We start from the raw sequence: 19005 nt of genomic DNA on the forward strand, positions 1-19005 counted from the left end.
ATAACCCTTTTGGAGAGCAATTTGGAGCTGTGCCTGAAAGACTAGGAAACTATGCCTACCCCTTGACCTAGCAATACCACTCCTAGGTCTATATTTCAAAGAAATAATAGAATAGGGAAAAGTACCCATTCGTACAAAATATTTATAGCAAATATTGTGGCCAAAATTGGATACTGTAGGAATATCCATCAATTGGAGAATAGCTAAACAAGCTTTGTTATATTGTTGTAATGAAATAACATTGTTCTATAAGAAACAATAAATGAGATGATTTGGAAAGACTTGGATGAACTGATGCAAAGTGAAATGAGCAGAACCAGGAGAACTTTGAATACAATAATGGAAACATTGTATGATGATCAACTGTGAAGGACTTAACTATTATCAACAACGCAAGAACCATGACAACTCCAAGGGACTCATGGTGAAAAGATCACTCCATAGCCATAGAAATAACTGCCAAGAGTATGAATGCAAATCAAACCATGCCATTTATTGCCCTTTTTCCTTCATGAGTTTCTTTCTTAGATGTGCAATATATATCTTCTTTTATAACATAAAGAACAGGGAAATTCATATTTCATAACAACACTGGAAGAACCTATGTCAGATTGTTTGCTGCCTGGGGAGTGGAAGGAAAGAGAATTTGGTTTGCAAAAGGACAGAAAGCAATTATTAAAAATTATTTCTCTATGTAATTGAAAAATAATTCAATGAATGAGTTGATTAAAAAAAAGATGCTTGCTCCTTGGAAGGAAAGATATGATAAATTCAGACTGCATACTAAAAAGTGGAGACCACCTTACCAACATAGTCAAAGCTATTGTTTTTCCAGTAGTAATGTATGGCCATGAGAACTGGACTGTAGGAAAAGCTGAGTGCAACAGAATTGATATTTCTGAATTGTGGTACTAGAGAAAACTTTTGACAATCTTTTCAATGGCAAGAAGAGCAAATCAGCCAAAACATTAAGAAATTAATTCAGACTATTTACTGGAAGGTCAAATCCTAGTGCTTAAACTTAAATACTTTGATTACATAATGAGAAGAAAGGACTGATTGGAAAAGGCCCTAATTTTGGGAAAGATTGAAGGCAAAAGGAGAAGGGGACAGAAAATGTTGGGAAAGATAGTGCTATGGAAACAATGAATATGAGTTTGGATAGAATTTAGTACATAGTGGAGGATAGAAGAGCCTAGAGTGCTGTGATACATGGGGTCACAAAGAGTAAGACATGACTGAATAAACAACTGAGTAGGCCCAAGTTACTTAATTTCACTAGACCATAGTTTTCCCATCTGCAAAGTCTATAGACTAGTCTGTAACATCCTTGTATAACTTTTGTGCTCTAAAATTCCACTTAAATGTCAATGTTTTCCTGGAAGGTGAGTAAATTGGGGCAGGCAATATAAGAGAACTTAATAACCTCTTGATTTGTATACTACTCATTAGCACAAGTCCTTCATCTAAGCTTTTTTTTAAAGTAGTTACTTTGTCTCTGAAAGAGGATGAAGATAAAGGTCTTTGCTTTCAACTGCCTTGATGGTAGAGTTATGGAGAACTGACAGGTTCCCAAAGTACAAAGATAATTTTATTCATAAATGAAAGTTCATAGGATCACAGATTGAGAACTAAAGTGACATGAGAGCTCTTTAGACTGATCTGTATCTGACAAAGAAAGCTTTTTATGATATTAATCACAAGTGGTCATCTAGACTTCAAAGACCTCTAGTGAGAATAAAGCTGTTAATTCCTACAGCAATTCATTCCATTGTTGGTTAGCTCTGGCTTTTAGGACATTTATCTTTATATCAAGTTAAAATTTGCACCTTCTACTCCAATTTCTCTTCTTTGATATTAGGAAGACAATTATTATCCTTTCTCATGCATGATAGTCTTTCCTATGAATCTTCTTTTCTCCAAACTAAATGCCCCAGTTCCTTTAAGCAGCAGTCTTCAAATGGCATGATATCAATGCTTTTCATTCTTTTCTGGACACTCCAACTTTTCACTGTCTTTCCTCAAATAGGTACCCAGCAGTGTGTTGTAATAATAATTATAATAAATGAGCACAGCACCTTAAGTGACATTGGGGTAAGTCACTTAATTTCTCTGGATCTCACTTCCCTCATCCAGAAAATGAATAGCTTTGACTAGAAAATCTCTGAAGTTCTTTCTAGTTCTAAACCTATTGAAAAATGACTGAGGAACAACACATTTTTGCTGGATTTTTTTGGCTGCTGCATAACACTAAAAGATTTGTTAGCCTGTGATTTATTAATATTTCTCAATTGTTTTCATATTTATTTTCTGCTGAATTTTACTTTTCTTATACTTTTCAATTGATTTTTAGAACCCAAGTGAAGTGTTTATCTTTCATCTCTATTTCATTTAATACATTTGGATCACCACTCAAATCTTCTGACATCTTTCTAGATTCCACTTTGGCCATTCCACGTATCTATTATCTCTCTCAGCCTTATGACATCACTAAACTCCATAAGCATTCCATCAGCCTCTTCATCCAAGTCACTGATGAACAATTGGTGAGAAGGTTATTTAAAATATGAATGAGCTCTGAGGGTATATAAATGTGTGTTGAAATGAATTGAATTGAGATAGAGACTGAGTCCTACTTTGAAAGGAATGGGGTGGGGAGTTAGGTAGCTGGGTAGCTGGGTAGCTCAGTGGATTGAGAATCAGGCCTAGAGATGGGAGGTCCTAGGTTCAAATATGGCCTCAGACACTTTCCAGCTGTGTGACCCTGGGAAAGTCACCTAACCCCCATTGCCTAGCCCTTACCGCTCTTCTGCCTTGGAACCAATTGGTTCCGAGACAGAAGGTAAGGGTTTAAAGAAAAAGAAAGGAATGAAAGTGTATTTGGAGAAAAATAATCTGAGTAGAAAATGAATCAGAAAAGGGCCTATAAAGCCATTAACTATGGAAACCAGAAAAAGAAATTATTATCATTTAAAGCCATACAACCAAGGTGTGAAGTTTTTATGCTTTTTCTGTTTTATGTGTTATATATAATAGATATAATACACATATATGTTAGATATATATCCATCAACATTTAAATACAGGAAAATATTTTTGCATATAAAACATATTTTTCAAAAACCATTTCTAAAATGTTTTTTTAAACATTTATAGAAGTTGTAACTGCTTTTTTAAAACAACCTCTGCACATGAGTTTATTTTAGGTCAGCTGTGGCACTATGGATAGCGCACTGGGCTTGGAACCAGAAAGGCTCATTTTCATTAGTTCTAGTATAGCCTTAAACAAATTTACTAGCTCTGTGACCCTGGGAATATCACTTAATCCTATTTGCCTCAGTTTCTCATCTGTAAAGATGAGCTGGAAAAGAAAATAGTAAACTGCTCCAGTATCTTTGTCAAGAAAACCCCAAATGGTGTTATGAAGAGTTAGACACAACTGAAACAATTGAACTACAACAACAACAAAACTTATTTTTTCTCCTCTCATAACTGGGTTGGCACTTTCTTACTAAAACAATCTGCAGTGTTTCTATTACATTTAACCTTTGTTTTTCATCCAAATATACTCAGAAGCTTATGGCTTCTTGCTCTGTCTTTTTCTCCTTAGTGATTCATTCTAATACTTTCTCAGGACTCCCTCTCCAATCTACTTCCACTCTACCTACGCTTGCCCTGCTGCTGAGTGGCTTATTGCCATTTCATTTTCACAGCTTCTGTCTCTTCTACAACACCCCTGCATCTTGCCAAGGCTTGTACATCTGCATCTCCTATTTATCTTCCTGGAGATTGGAACCCAATTTCTCATAGTGATTTAACCACCAATGCATATTAAAGACCATGTATTCCTCTGGGCTTTTTTGTTTTGTAGATATAATAAGCACAAAAATATCCCTTAGAATAGAAAAACAAAGTTCACTCTAATCAAAACACCTGTTTTTAAACATTCTTTCCTCCCAGTCACCAATTCCCCTCTTCCCAAAGATGTCAATTCTTCCTTTTGTCAGATACCTAGTTTGTATATTTTTCAGATTTATCTAGATTGTTGTTCCTGCGGTCTTCTTGACTTTCTTTGTACACATTAACAGCTCTTTGAATGTCAATACTCTTTTTCAATGACACAAATTCCTGACTCTTATTATAAAGTAGAAAGTTTCATAAATTATTCTGCCGAGAAAAACCAGTCACTTGCTGAACAACAAGCTGGGCACTTGCCTTTCCAAACTTAGTTATGTTGTCTTCAGATGCCAATATGCCACCAGCTCCATACTTGCAGCGTCTCCAGATTAGTAGGAAGATTCCCAACAAAGTTTATACTTCACTGGCATAACCTTCTAGAATAGGGGACACATTAACACTTCAATATTGGCAGTTAAATAGACCATATTGCCTGTTTTTGTAATTTTTTTCTAGTTTCTGAGGCTTTTGGAGTGAATATGTAATAATTCCTCCATTGCAAAAATCTTCTTTGAACATCTATTGGCTTCTCAATCTGTCATATAGTCAATAAACACTTTAAAACATGAACTAATTACCATGTAGACTAGTAAATTCTAGAGATACAAAGAAATGGAAAAAAAATTAGTCCCTATTCTGATGGAAGGGCAGCTAGGTGGCAACAGTATATCCACAGTGTGGGGCCTAGAGTCAGGCAGACTCATCTTTCTCAGTCCAAATCCAGACTTAGATACTTACTAGCTGTATGACCTTGGGTGAGTCACTTAACTTCATCTGCCTCAGTTTCCTCATATGTAAAATGAACTGGAGAAGAAAACCTTTCCAGTATCTTTGCCAAGAAAACCCCAAATTGGGTCAAAAAGAGTCAGTCATGACTGAACAACAACTCTCATGGAGCTTGCAGTTTAATCGGAGAGACAACATGCAAACAATTAAAATATAAACAAAGATTTAAACAGGATAAATTGAAGATCTTCAGCACAAAGATGATCGTAATATTAAGCAGGATCCAGAAAGGATTCTTGCAAAATGAAGGAATTTACTTGAGGCTTGTAGGAAGCCAGGCAATACAGAAAGCAGATATTAGGAAGGAAACTATTTTAGGCACAAAACATAGTTAGTGAATATTTCCATATTCAGAAGATGTAATATCTCATGTTGGAAAAAGCAATGAGTGTAGTGTCACTAGATCATAGAATCTGTGAGTATGAAGGGAAATAAAGTGTAAGACAACTGATAAGATATTAAGGAGGTCTTTAAATATCTGACAGAGGATCTTTATATTTGATCCTGGAAGTGATAGAGAACCAGTGGAGTTTATTGGTGAGGGTAATTTTTGGTTTGTACTTTGGGAAAATCAAATTGATAACTGAATGCAGGAGGAGGAACTGCAGTGGGAAGAGACAGGTAAAGGCAAATTAAAAGGGTTTTGTAATAGTTTGAATGTGAGCCGAGAAAGGCTTTTATTTTGTAAGGATGGTGTGAGTGTCAGAAGAGAAAAGGGAGAAATACAGGAGAGGTTACAGAAGTAAAAATTTTAGGCCTTGGCAATCATTGTCTGTGGAGAGGGGGAATTCAAGGATGATATTTTCTAGGTGGATGGGAGGACCATGGTAGTCTTAACACTAATATGAAGGTTGTGAAGAAGGAAGAGAGAAGGGGGATAAAGGGAGAGAAAATGCATTTAGTTTTGGAAATGTTGAGCTGAAGGCCCCTTTAAGGCATCCAGTTTGAAATGTCCAATGGGTATTTGGAAATGCAAGAAAAGGTCAAGAAAGAGGTAAGGACTGAACAAATAGAATTTAGAAGCATCTTCATAAAGATGATAATTAAATCCATCATAGCTAATTAGATGATCAAACAAAAGAGTAAAGATGGAGAAGAGAAGATGACTCAGGACAGAACATTGAGGGACACCCATGATTCAAAGATGTGACCTGGATCTAGTGAAAGAGATGGATATATTCCTCTATTGATCATCTCTAATTCGTTTATATATGTATAATACATATTATACATATTTATTTCCCAATTATCTTTTCCATTAGATTTTGAACTCCTTGAAAACAGAAACTCTTTAACGATTTTATAACTTGAGAATTTAGCAGAGAGCTGGGCTTATAGTAGATCTTTAATAAATATTTATTGACTGGCTGATAAGGAGTGATCCAGCAGGTAAAAGGATCAAGACTGAAAAGGATCATGAAAACCTGCGAAGAAGAAAGCATAAAGAAGGGGGCTACAGGCAATGCCAAATGCTGTAGAGAGGTAAAGAAAGATGAGGATTGAGAAGAATGCATTGTATTTGGAAAGTAAGAGATCATAAACTCAAATTCTTTTTATTTTTGGTATTTAGAGAGAGTTTTTTCAACTAAACAAAATGTATAATAATTTGGTACTATCTATGATGTTTTATTCTTGTTAATGACATTTATTGCCATCACTCCTATACTCTAATTCAGTAAGTATGGACAGGAACAGAATTAGAACAATGGAAATATGCTATAGTGTAAGGCAGAAAACTCAAATATCCAGCAAAATATTTTAGTGCAAGTGAGCCAAAATGAAATGTAAATAGAAAATGTTTTTAAAATGAACAATTCAGAGATACAAAAAAACCTCACAAATAATAATTTGAGGTTTTCCAAATTAATATAGTACTTGCAGGGATATTTTTCTACTTGAATTTGACACCATTGGTAAAATGTCCAATAATTCAAGTTCTTTTGATATATCTCAAAATTCATAATTGATTGAACCTTAGAAGCTACAAAATCTTAATTTCTTCTTTAAAATTTATATATAAGTTAATATATAAATATGATGAAGTGTAAGAGTAGGGAATGTAGATAGACTGATAATGATTAGAGTTAGAGGGTAGAAGGGAGACAGAATTCCAGCTACTAAGGATATGGAAGAATTTCCTAAATGTAGTGAGGTAATTTACAGGTATGCCATAAACTGAGAGAGGTTGGAGTCACTAGTATGTGTACAGTATGAGCATCTATTTGGGGGGAATGTATTTATTTTCATACTTCATGGACCATTCAGGATATTATGTATGGTTTTCTCTAACAGCATTCCATCTGAGGCAGATATGGGAAGATCACAGTAGGTTATTCAATCTTATTCTAATTTTAGCCCAAATAATATGGTTCCAAGGATTCTTGTGCAAGATAAAGGGTTCAGGAATATTAACCCTGATCAACATGTGCCTACTGAAAATATGTTAGTGGATAAAAGGTAATGAGCAATAATATTACTTGTAATATTAGTAACTTTGTGAGTATTAGTACCATCAAGCAAAATATTCCAAAACACATGCATGCCAAAGTTCTTGGTAGGGTCATGGAGAAATCTACACAGATACAAATATTTATCATTTATTGGGAGATTCTCTAAATGCTCTTATTTGAATATGAAATTGTGCTTATTGCCTTAAGCTATAGAACACTACAAAATCACTTCAAGTAAATCCACAACTTTTCCACAAAGGAAATTAGGTCACCCAACAATACTGGAAAATAAAGTGGAAGAAAAATCCTTTCCCCCTAGATTATGACATACTGAGTAGACAACCCATTATGTTAGTCCATTACTTTATGTATCTCAGACAGGTATATGAAAACAGGGCAATTAGTCAAGCACAGAATTTAATAGGATAAAGAGATTGAGAGAGAGGGATTTAGCAAATCATGTAGTTCTTGCTTTTACCAAGCCCCATTTTTAGCACCAAAATAATCATTGTGATACAGCAATTGGTAAAAGAATAATCATAATGGTGGTGGGCCCCCAAATCAATGAAAAATGCCCTGTGGGTTGTAGTATTTTATAAGCGATGATTTTTTTTATTAGAAGTGGACCAGTCATGCATTATTAGTGAGCCCTAAGAGATGGTTCACCTTGGTGATATGCTAATTCCACCACCAAATTCAAAAAGTCACTGTTTCCCACCCAAATGTATTCAGTTGTCCATTAATTTTTATTTATTTGTCTCTAAATTGCAATTACATGATGCTAATTTAAATTGTATATATATATATATTTTTTTTTTCCTTTTGTGACTTCTTTTTCATCTTAAGCTCAAATATGGCATTTGGTTTTTTAATCAAATTTGTATCTATAGATATTCATATATTAAAGTAACAAATGATAAATTACTACTAAAAAGACTCATGCTATGGATAAAATTATTAAAAACAACAACATTATTAATATTATTTTTGAGGGACAACCTGACTAGCTAAATTCTCTCACAACCTCTCTTTACCACCTTTCTGAAGGTTTTCATCTGTCTTTATTATTTAGCAGTACCAATCATGGACCTATGTGAGCAAGGAAATCAGTTTTGTGACTGCCTGAGGTGGGAGTGAGGGCATGCAAAGTCGACAGATTTTACCTACCACAGTGAAAATAAATGAATTTGTAGAAGGAAATGAATCAAACACACTAACAACTGGAAAAATATCTACAATCTAGATAAACCTGCTAGGAAATGAGTTTTATCTACTCAATAGCTTGTGAGATGAAGGATAGTTTTCACTATCAGGCTCTTGTATGTGACTGACCATTAACTTTTCCTTCATTTTTTGTACACACTTCTTGGGGAAAAAATAGATGGAAGAACAAGTTATGTGAAATGGAAAAAAAAACCCAGAGTGGTTACTGAGTTGCAATTCAGGCAAAGCTAAAAGCCATGACTATATAGTCAGTCATTTCCTTAACCAGATGTCTAATATAACAATGTACTTTTCATAGAGAGCAAACACTAAGGTTTAAACATGACTGTTCCTGAAGTTCCTGGGTCTGAATTATTTTACATTACCATTGAGGCAATTGCTCAGTTACATTTTATTTGCTCTGTGAGTGTAGTCCAAGATGGAAAGTTAAATTTAAAGGTAACGTTTATTTGAACATACTTTCAGTAATTGTCAAAAGTACTCTTCAAATCCAATTTATGAAGAATCATTAAAAATCAGGTACTTATAAAAAGAGGGAGACACAAATGATTAAAATATTGAATATCACCTGTAAGGTCAATTATTGGTAGTATAGTAAGTGATATATGTCTTCTTTCATAACATGAAAAATGTAGAATTATGTTTTGTATGATAACAGGTATAACCTACTTCATATTACTAGTCTTGGGGAAGGGAAAGATGGGAGGAAGGGAGAGAGAGAACATGGATAACAAAATGTCAGAAAATAACTAAAATTTTAAACATGTAAAAATAAAATTAAATTAAAGATAGTTATTGGTAGGTGGCTGATTAAAAATCTTCTACTTAATTGTAATTTAGAATAGAAATGCTTTCATATTAACCATCTTAGATAAGAAGCCAAGATCTAATGTTATCCTAAAAAATATAATTACTAAGTGAAGTCTTAATAATTAAGCATTTCTTGTTGTTTCATTCAAGAATGACTACTTTGAACCCTCTCATTAGTCCTTGTATAAAGAATGGGACCCCATTGCCTCTAAAAGCCACCTACTTCACTTTTGGATAGTCCTAACTGCTAGGAAGTTATTTTAAAAATCAAGCACAAGTTTGTTTCTTTGCAACTTTCTTATAGTTCTATGTTTGGGGCATGGGGAGAGGTTAGGGACAAACAGAACGTGTCTGTAATTCTACCCCAAATCCCTTAACAAATCTTAAAATAACATTTTACCTTCCCAATTCTTTACCCAAACCTTCCTCTTAAACATCCTCAGTTATTTCTACTAATCCTCATGTAACAGAAAGCCCCTTCGCTATCCTGATTACCTGCAATTAGGTGCTTTCCATTTTGTTAGAGTTCTTCTTAAAACTACACAGAAATTACACAGGTGTGATCAGACCACATGTGGCAACAGCATGATTATGACCATGCCTGTACAAATTCCCTAGGTTTAAGCAGACCTTGTGATTGACATAAAATATCAAAGGAAAATTCCATATTTTATACAGAGGATAGAATTATGAATCATGTTATAATTAGAAGATGATATTTCTCAGTAACCCCTGCTATGTACACACATCATGCATAAAGATTTGTTTTAGAGGTGGAGTTAAGATGACTGAGAAGAAGCAAGGAAAGCTCAAACCACTTTAAGAATCCTCTCCAACCAACCTAATAATAGTGCTTCAAAATGAATACAGGAGTGAAAGAATCAACAAGGGGATGGAGCGAAGCAATTTACATGCAAAAACAACTTGGAAGCTAGGCAGAGAGGCTTTGGCTCCCTAGATTGAGAGGAGAGTGCAGCTCACAGCCTGGCTTCACAAAAGAGTATAAACACAAACCATTCCACACCATATCTATCATTCCAGAGTCTGAACCTGAGATCAAGCCAATGTTGAGACCCTGAGATCCTGCCCAAGCCAAGAGCAGTGCAACCCCACATATACCCTTTAAAGTTCCAAGCCCTAAGTGCAAGTCTGCAATAAGGTCCCACACCTTAGTATAGGACAGTCATGAATCAATTAAGCGAGGCAGAGAAAAACTGAGGAAGAAATAAATGCAATGAAGAATTGACCAAAAGGGAAAGGAGGTACAAAATCTAATGAAGAAAAGAATTCCTTGTAATATAGAAATGGCCAAATAGAAAGAGGTTCAAAAGCTCCTGCAAGAAAATCATTCCTTAAAAATTAGAATGGGGCAACTAGAGGCAAATGACTTCATCAAGAAACAATAAAACAAAAACAAAATAATGAAAAAAGCTAGAAGAAAACATGAAAAACCTTATTGAAAAAAACACAACATAATTATAAAATAGGTCTAGGAGGGACACTTTAAGAATCACTGGGCTGTCTGAAAGCCAGGATAAAAAACCTAGACATTATATTACAAGAAATTAATAAAGAAAATTATCCTGACATTATTGAACAAGAAGGTAAAATATAAATTTAAAGAATCCACAGATCACCTCCTGAAATAAATCTCCAAACAAAAACTCCCAGGAATATAATAGCTAAATTCAAGACTTCTCAAATCAAGGTGAAAATATCTTAAGTAGCCAAAAAGAAACAATTCAAATACAAAGGAGGTAGAGTCAAGATTACATAGAATTTAGTAGCTTCCACATTAAAGTATCAGAAGACTTAGAATATGATATTCCATAAAGTAAAAGAATTAGGCTTACAACCCAGATTCACCTATCCAACAAAACATTATATTCTTTCAGGGGGAAAAATGATCATTTAACAAAATAGATTTCCAGGCATTCCTGATGAAAAGAACAGATTTAAATAGAAAGTTTGTTGTCCAAACACAAGAATAAAGAGAAGCATAAAAAAGAGAATATCTCAGGAATTCAATAAGCTCAAACTATATATATTCATACCTCAAAAATGATATTTTTCACTCAAAATTTTTATATTATTAAAGCAATTAAAAGGAGTATATATATAGAGAGGGTGTTGGACCAAGCTGATTAGGAAGAAAATCAATGGATAGAAAAAAAGAATTGTATTGAGAAAAAAGTGAAGGGAAGTATGGAATATGGTAAATTATCTCACCTAAAGAGGCGCAAAAGTTATTAAAGTGGAGGGGAGGTTGAGGGTAGTAGTAGGCAATGCTTAAATCATACTCTCATCATAACTGGCTGAGATGGAATAACAAACATACTCATTCATGTATTGAATCCTACCTTACCCTATAGAGAATTAGAAGGGGAATAACACAAGTGTAAAGGGGTGATAGAAGGGAAGGAAGTAGAGAATGAAGATTAAAAGCAAAACATTTGAAAGGAGGGAGAGAGTGAAAGGAGAGAGAAAGAGCAGGATCAAAAGGTGAAAATAAGATGGAGGGGAATAAACAGTTGGTAATCCTAACTGTGAATGTGAATGGGATGAGCTCACTCATAAAACAAAAGTGGATGGAAGAGTGGATTAAAAACCTGAATCCTACAATATATTGTTTACAAGAAACACATTTGTAGCAGGGAGACACACACAGAGTAAAGGTAATGGGGCTGGAGTAGAGTTTATTGAGCTTACTCTGGAGTAAAAAAAGCAGGACTAGCAATGATGGTCTCAGACAAAGCTAATGCAAAAATAGATTTAATTAAGGGCAAAGTAGAAAATTACATCTTTTTTTAAATTAAAACCCTTACCTTCTGCCTTGGAGTCAATGAGTATTGACTCCAAGGCAGAAGAGTGGTAAGGGTAGGCAATGGGGGTCAAGTGACTTGCCCAGGGTCACACAGCTGGGAAGTGTCTGAGGCCAGATTTGAAGCTAAGACCTCCTGTCTCTAAGCCTGACTCTCTATCCACTGAGCTACCCAGCTGCCCCTGATAATTACATCTTTCTAAAATATATCACAGACAATCAAGTAATAGTAATACCAAACATATATACACCAAAAGTTTAGCCTCTAGATTTTAGGCGAAATTAAATGAGCTTCAAGAGGAAATACACAGTAAAACTATACTAATGTGGGAAGTCAACTTCCATTTTTCAGATCTAAATGAATTAAAATAAGTGAAGTGAAAGAGATTTTAGAAAAGGTAGAACTAATAGACATCTGGAAAAAATTGAATGGTAATAGAAAGAAATATACCTTCTTTTCATCAGTACATGGCACCTACAAAAAATTGACCATGAACTAGGGCATATAAACTTCACAACCAAATTCAGAAAAGCAGAAATAATAAATGCATCCTTTCAAGATCATAATGCAATAAAATTATAGCTAATAGGGGTCTTTGTAAAGACATAAAATTAATTGAAAATTAAATAATCTAATACTAAAAAAGATATGGGTCACACAGAACAAAATTATAGAAAAAATAAATAATTTCATTAAGGAGAATGACAATGAGGAGACAATATAATAAAATTTGTGGGAAATATCTAAAGCAATACAGAGGGGAAAATTTATATCTCTGAATGCATACATCAATAAAATAGAGAAAGAGCAGATCAATGAATTGGGCATGCACCTAGAAAAACAAGAAAAGAAAAAATAAAACATCCTCAAAGACTAAATTGGAAATCCTAAAAATTAAAGGAAAAAATGAATAAAATTAAAAGAGAATCCCTGCACAAATAAATAAGACAAGGAGTTGGGTTTATGAAAAAACAAACAATGTAGATAGAACATTGGTTAATTTGATGACAAAAAATGAAAGAATAAAATCAAATAACCACAATCAAAAATGAAATGGGTAAATTCCCAACCAATGAAGAGGAAATCAAAACAATCAGTAGGAGCTATTTTGCCCAATTTTATGCCAATAAATCTGATAACTTAGATGGAAGGAATGAATATTTTTTGTTTCCTTGGTAACATGGTCCCTGATGTTCCTACTAGTATAACAAAATGCCTAACTAACATAAAACTATATCAGTAGAACTGAAGAATTCTCCATTCTGCACTGACTGAATTTACCACCATCAAAACATCATCTCCCTGCAAGAGAAGGTCATGAGGCTAGACTAAATTGAACTGAATTAAACTGAATCAGAATAAAAACATATCCTCTCAAAATAAAGAGACCTATATTCACGTGTTTCAGATTAGTTGTTTACATGACCCTTACACCTGAGATCAACAGTAACTTGCTGTATTTGGCATCATGAACATAAACATAAAAATAACTTATTGGTTCAGTTAAGGAGAAAGGGAGGGCAAAGTTTGATACATTGGCTTCAAAGAAAGGAAGGCATTCCTCAGTGGCATCCAGTAGCACAAGATGTGTGGGCTATTTGGGGTCATTCTTCTAGTGGGATAAATCCAGGGGATGTGTTAAACTTTTGAGTTGAGTTTGGAAGAAAAAGAAGAAGGAGAGGACTAACTGAAGGCAGAGGTAGAAAATCTATAAAAGATAAAATGGTCCTTTGAAAAATGAATTTTACTTCTTACATTTTAGAGGAAAATCCAATAGCAAAGTTTAAGTCATGCCTCTGCTTTGTACCAGTTGTGTAAGCTTGGCCAAGTCATTTAAATTTTTTTTGTCTTCGAGGCAACTCTCCAAGAAAACCATTTACAGAGATGCTGCCAATCTATATGGGTAAAGAAAGTTTCCTTATATGAGAGTTTCTTATATCAATTAAAACTGTAAGTCTAGTGTCTATATCTCTTATCTTACTTTGTGACTTCTCTGTCTCCCATTTTCACAGAATTCTTCCTATGTATCATTCCTCATAGAATAATTGAACCATATTTGGACACACCTTTTCTCCCCAATAACTAGCTAACATTTATATAGTGCCTGCTATGTGCTATCCACTGTGCTAAGGACTTTACAAATATCTCATTTCATCTCCATGTCTATCTGAAGTAGGAACTTTAATCTTCCCCCTTTTACATTTGAAGAACTTGAGGAAAATAGAAGTTAAGAGATACATAAGGTAATAAAGCCAGTAAGTGTTCAAGGATGAGTTTAATCTTAGGTCTTCCTAAATCCAGGCTCAGTACTTTATCCTGAGCCATCTAACACTAAACTTTTCAACATTTGGTATTACAAATAGTGTTGCTCTAATTGAGCATCTTTGTCATCTTCAGGTTTATGAATGGATTTTTCAGAGTTCTGTGAATTTGCATTTCTATGATTATTTGTAATTTTGAATAAATTCAAGGTGATTGAGGATAGTTTGCATTTATTCTTTTGGAATATGCTTGTCTATGTCCTTTAACCAATAATCTATTGGGAAATGGCTCTAATCTTACTGATTTCTATCAATTCTTTTGACACAATGAAATTTCTGTACAACATATTTTTCTTAAATTTTCTTTTTCTTTCTTTTTTTTGAAAACATTGATTAATATTTATTTTTTTAGAAAAGTTAACATGGTTACATGGTTCATTCTCCTACTTTCCCCTTCAACCCCCGACCTCCCCCCCTTCCGCCATAGCCGATGTGCATTTCCACTGGTTTTAACATGTGTCATTGATCAAGACCTATTTCCAAACTGTTGATAGTTGCTTTGGTGTGGTAGCTTCAAGTCTACATCCCCAACCATGTCAGCCTCAACCCATGTGTTCAAGCATTTGCCTTTCCTCTGTGCTTCCACTCCTGCAGTCCTTCCTCTGAATGTGGGTAGCGTTCATTACCATAAATCCCTCAGAATTGTCCTGGGTAATTGCATTGCTGCTAGTACAGAAGTCCATTACATTTGATTTTACCACAGCGTATTGGTCTCTGTGTACAATGTTCTTCTGGCTCTGCTCCTTTAACTCTGCATCAATTCCTGGAGGTCTTTCCAGTTCACATGGAATTCCTCCAGTTTATTATTCTTTTGAGCGCAATAGTATTCCATCTCCAGCATATACCACAATTTGTTCAGCCATTCCCCAATTGAAGGGCATACCCTTGCTTTCCAGTTTTTTGCCACCATAAAAAGTGTGGCTAAAAATATTTTCATACAAGTCTGTTTATCTATGACCTCTTTGGGGGTACAACCCCAACAATGGTATGGCTGGATCAAAGGGCAGGCATTCTTTTATAGCCCTTTGAGCATGATTCCAAATTGCCAGCCAGAATGGCTGGATCAGTTCACAACTCCACCAGCAGTGTATTAATGATCCAGTTTTGCCACATCCTCTCCAGCATTCATTACTCTCCCCTTCTTTCATATTAGCCAATCTGCTAGGTGTGAGGTGATACCTCAGAGCTGTTTTGATTTGCATTTCAATTTCTAAGTATTAGAGATTTAGAACACTTTCTCATGTGCTTATTGATAGTTTTGATTTCTTTATCTGAAAACTGACTATTCATAGAGTCTCCTTAAAAAAAAAAGTAGGAGAGTACTCAATGTATGAAATACATGAAATGAGCATGCCTATTTATTTCCTACACAGTAAAAATATACAAAATACACATCAAGAAAGACTGTAGCCTATAAACCCTATTATATTTCCCTTGGAGGTAGATATTTAAAATATTAAAATATGAATCACTTAGTTGGACTGCTAAATAGTTCATTCCCACTATTTCTCTATACTGTCTTAAGAATGCTTTTAAGGTCTTTGTCTTCTGACAAGTCAGGCCAAGACTTGGGCTCATCAACCTTTCTGTGATTATTTCCTCTGAGAAGCATTGTCATAGTTGTAGGGTACTTCCTGGGGTGCAGTCAGCACTGCCTGAGGGACAGAGTACCTCCTAACTTCTCAGCCTTGCATGGTTGCATCCTATAGTTGCAATGTCTAGATGCAATAGATAAAATGTCTATTAGAATCAGTTTGGCCACCTCATTTCAAAGAAAGAACCAGATGATCCTTGAGATTCTAACACATGCTCTCACTTAGATGAACTGTCATATGCCAACATCAGTTATGGTGCGGTTTGAGATGGAGAAGAGTCCTTTTCCTGTCAGTGAGAGGAAGTCTACAGAGTTCCATGCCACATGTTATAGAGAGTGGGAAAAGAATTGTACTAATAGAAATTTCTCCCATGAAAAAGTCTACAGAATGATTAATTTTTTTCCTGGCTCAGTGGCCAATTCTCTTTTCACATATTTCCTTCCTATTGCTTTTGTACTCATAATAAAGATATTACTCCATTGTCCCAAAGTGAAGAATTTTAGCATTGAGCATGGATCTGTAGAAGTGAGCAGTGGGGCTTGCATGATACACAGAGAGGCTCCTACTACTTTTAAATTTAATAAGTTTCTCTAGAATTGTAAGTTCAGCCTTTATCCATAGTTAGAAAAGACATAACCCTTCATCTTTCTCAAATGTTTTAATGGTTGTAACTTTTATATTTAGTTGTTTTTTTGGGAGTTTTGTATTTATTTTGGTATAGGGTGAAATGAAAGCTACCATGGTCTAGAGAAGATAGTCTCACTCTCAGGAATATTTGTGTTTACATATTCCTTTTCAAACATGCAGCAGTGTTACTTGAGGACAAGTATCTTACCTATTGATATGCCAAGGTAACTTTTTAGACAATAATTTGCATATTGACTTTCTTTGGGAATTTTATTATGATTCTGTTCTTTGTTTAGGAATGCATATAGGCTTGCATGTGTGCCTAAGTGTATAATGAAAGATACTGTCTGCAACATATTTTTCACCAAATTGCTATCTAATTATTTAGAATGAAAAATCCTTTATCAAGGTTGTGTTCTTGAGTTTATTTTATAAATTGCCTCTTTATATACTTTTACTTTTCATATATTTCCAGTGATAAATTTTCCATTTTATTTGGTATCAGTTGATTTTGATAATTACCACATTATAATATAATTTGAAATTTATTCCTTTGTTCTTATTTTAAATAAAATATTTATTTCTTGAGGTTTCTGACCTTTGGCTTTTCAAGAATGATCTTGCTATTATTTGTCACTAATTCTAAAAAAATATTCCCTTGATAATTTGATTGGTATAGGATTTAATTTTAAAGTAATTTAGAAAATATTATTTTAATTACATTAGTGAAGCAGAGTTATGAACATTGATTATCTCTTCCAATTATTTAGTACTTTCTTTAGTTTTGTGAAAATGCTATATAGTTGTATTTATAAAAGTCCTTTGTGTATGTCATGGTAAATTAACTTTCAGCTATTTAATTATAGTTAATATGTCTGATATATTTATTTCTATTCCTTATTCTTGGTTTTAGTTATGGTATACAGCAATACTTTAACAATGGTTATCTTTGCATTACTCAACTTTAATGGAAAATAATTCAGTGTTTTCTCTATTACAGATAATTCCAGGTCTTGGTCTTAGATAAATGCTGTCATATTAAAGAAAGGTTTTCTCATAGTCATACTTTATAGCTTAGAAAATGTACAGAAAAAACACTCTATGAGACTCTTTTTTGGGGGCAATATAATTATAATTCCCAAACCAAGGATCAATACATGAAAGAAAAGGAATTGTAGATTAACATCACTAATGAACACTGATACAAAAAGTAAATTAAAATTGTTTGTCAAAACATATTTTTAAAAATTATTTATCTTGATCATGCTATTATCATACCATTAATGTAAGAATGGTTTAAAATTATGAAAATAGTTTTCATCTTAAATCGGATTATTTGACATTCATTTTTACTTTTAAATTTCAGTTAGTATTTGTCATTTAATTTGGGTTTTCAATTTTGTTGCTTTATGATGATTTTATATATTTTCATTTCTTCTCCACTTGCTATTTCCTTCTTTTTCCCACTTTTGAATTTGAGAATTTATCTTCCTTTGATTTTAGATTTAAAATCAAATTTGTTATTAGTTTATAAATGTAGTAGTTTGTTAGTTAAATTTTTATTTTTAATTTTATCATGCCTTTATTTAAAAATTACTTTCTGTTGGCAGGTTTTTGGATTGTTATTCTCTGGTTTTCTAGATTTCTTTTTAATTTCATGATCATTTAATGATTCCTCTTTTTCTCCTTTGTTAGTATCAGTGATCAAGTGTTATATAGTCTCTTGAAAAAACTACTTTAACTCAATTCCACATATTTTGGAGTATTTGCTACTATACTCTTCCATCAGATTCTGTGAATGTGAAACTCCCACCCCTTTATTATTATAATAGTTATTAATATAATAATAATTATCATAAGATTTATGATTATTTTTATAATATGATCTTAGTTTTGAGCTAATAGTCAAGTAATATAGTTAGCCTTATATGAATTATACGCATCGGGTAAGAAAAATGTAGCTTAGGGTCATATTAAATCTTACTGACAGGCACTTTGACCTTAAACCTGCAACCCAAATGTTCCTACCAAGCACACCACACCCTGGTGCATGTAGGAAATAAGACAGTCGATCAGGAAGTGGAGGGCTGCTTTTAGGTGCCTGGCATAAGGCATTCGGGCAGGAATATAGGATACCCATCTACTAGGTGCAATGGCTTAGGTCAGTCATCCTTTGGTGCCATATTGAGATCAGATTACAGAAGGTGACTGACTCCTGACAGGGATAAGAATTGTCAGCAAAAATCAAACACTGTTCCTTTATTGCAGAGACCTTGCAAAATTCAGGCCTAATGATAGACATTAGTTACCACCCATAGTGATGATTTCTGTACTTCCAGCTTATTTAGCACTTGTGTCATTAATTAAGATCTGATCATGTGGAAGATTTTTGTTTCAGTCTATTTTAATTTTA

The sequence above is a fragment of the Gracilinanus agilis genome, chromosome 1, assembly GCF_016433145.1.
Source record: "Gracilinanus agilis isolate LMUSP501 chromosome 1, AgileGrace, whole genome shotgun sequence".
Lineage (NCBI taxonomy): Eukaryota > Metazoa > Chordata > Mammalia > Didelphimorphia > Didelphidae > Gracilinanus > Gracilinanus agilis.